This window comes from Pristiophorus japonicus, unplaced genomic scaffold (assembly GCF_044704955.1).
Source record: "Pristiophorus japonicus isolate sPriJap1 unplaced genomic scaffold, sPriJap1.hap1 HAP1_SCAFFOLD_52, whole genome shotgun sequence".
Taxonomy (NCBI): Eukaryota; Metazoa; Chordata; class Chondrichthyes; family Pristiophoridae; genus Pristiophorus; species Pristiophorus japonicus.
Genome location: NW_027254426.1, coordinates 4,507,453 through 4,509,492, shown reverse-complemented (window position 1 = coordinate 4,509,492; position 2,040 = coordinate 4,507,453). Strand labels below are relative to the sequence as shown.

At 42.9% G+C, this 2,040-nt stretch overlaps 1 non-coding gene across 1 annotated transcript; it reads right to left on the bottom strand.

Moving 5' to 3' along the window:
* Window positions 1–1,611: 1,611 nt before the first annotated feature.
* On the bottom strand, window positions 1,612–1,684 carry trnak-cuu (transfer RNA lysine (anticodon CUU)). Its single transcript has one exon. It is a non-coding gene; the product is annotated as a tRNA-Lys (tRNA).
* Window positions 1,685–2,040: the final 356 nt, after the last annotated feature.

The window sequence follows — 2,040 nt, the reverse complement described above, 5'->3', positions numbered from 1 at the left end:
ATTAACTGCAAGGTTGGTGGATCGTAGCCCATTCAGGAACAAAGCCTTTAATTGTTTTTCCCTGAGGATTCGGTGCCGTGCAGTTCCAGGTTGTCATTTTGCGTTTTGGCTGCACGAATATATTCCGCAACCATTGCCAGCTGTGCTGTTATCAAGTTATACCAACTGTTACTTGCATTTTCGCGTGGTTGTTCATTGTCTCGTCGCCAATTGATACGCTCATAATAAAGAATGAAACTGAGTACAGTGAACAATGAGTAAGTGTGACATTAGCTCCTTTAATAAAACTCCAGAGTGCTTTTATACCGTGCTGCCAAGGGATGCTGGAATCCCTTGGGACTCCAACAGGTCGGCCCTCAGGTCGTGGTGTGATACAGATCGCTAAGGGTTAAATACATAACACAAGGTGTGTACAGAAATCAACCATCAAAAGCCCTGTCATTAACCACAGGGGTTTCCGGCAATTTTCTGATCGCAAAGCGCTTTCAGTCCTTGTCCTTAAAATTGCAGATGTGGGAATTGGGGAGTTTAATGACTTTGAAAGGAGAACATTGTTGTTTGGTGCAGTTCCGGTCAGAGAAATGTTTGTGAAAGGAACTTTTTGCAGAGAGAGGGATTGAGCATTTCAGCTTGTTGCTGAACACTTCTCTCTGGGCACTGAGCTGCGCAGCAGTTTCCGTAGTGTAGCGGTTATCATGTTTGCCTCACACGCGAAAGGTCTCTGTTTCGAGCCTGTGCGGAAACATTATTTGTGAAGCAAAAACTTGTCTGCAATAAAATTTAACAAAAGCTGTCCGGGATACATTGTCGCATGAGCAATTAACATTTTAAAACTAATCACCTCAAATACAGAGCGTGCAAAATTAGATCGGGGATAAAACTTCTTCAAGTGTTAAAGTTTCACTAATGATTAAAGTTCACTTTTTGAAATTTCGATTGTCCCTGTTCGCATTTCTTTCATTCTGTGAAACAACACTATCGGTTTATACCATCAGATCTAAGTTGCATTTGAAACCCACAAACAACTCATTAATTATTCGCTCTTCCCCAGTTCCAGAGCTCAGAGGGTTATTGTCCATCCCTGGGATGCAAACTACCTCGGACCCGGGGCAAAGCTCCTCGTGCACCGAGCACAGGCTCAAGAAAACCCCGGAGGAGAGGATATCCCGATCACTGGGCCTTCCAGCAACACAGAACAAGCACCCGGTCTGAAACTTTCCCGAGTAATAACTTGCAACTAAAGCATCCAACAGTCAGGATGGCCGAGCGGTCTAAGGTGCTGCGTTCAGGTTGCAGTCTCCTTTGGCGGTGTGGATTTGAATCCCAGTACTGACATTCAGTGTTTTTAATTACAAACTCATTTGTTTTGACACCACTCTGAAGTGCTTTGGGACATCCATCGAACTTCATAAAATTACTCCACTTCAATGACAAACGGTGATATCAAAGTTACTTCCCAAACCGGGAAACGATCCCGGGTGGCTGCAGCGAAAGGAATGGTTTTGTGAAGCATTGAAAGGTGCCCTCTAAATATCGCTAAATAATAGAAGATAATGTGTTCATTAATGATGTTTTTCCATAAAAGCAACATAAATTTTAAAGAACAGTAATTGACTAACATGGGGCTCAAACCCACGACCCTGAGATTAAGAGTCTCATGCTCTACCGACTGAGCTCGCCAGGCTTCTCAACATCTACCCTGTCAATCCCCTTCAGAATATTGTCCGTTTCAACGAGATCACCTCCCATTCTTCGAAACTCCAGAGAGTATCGGCATATTCTACACAATTTCTCATCATAGGACAGCCCTCTCATCCCAGGAATCAATCTGTTGAACCTCTGTTGCACCATCTCCAAGGCAAGTATATCCTTCCTTAGATAAGTACCATGGGCGAATATCCTGTTTTTCTGCTGATTCTACGGTTGTATAAAAAGTTATTAAAATTCAACAGTCGCTGGGCAAACATATTTGTATTTCCTTCAGTGTGCAATACATGTGGGTGCATTAATGCTGATTGAAACAATTATTCAGTATTTCAC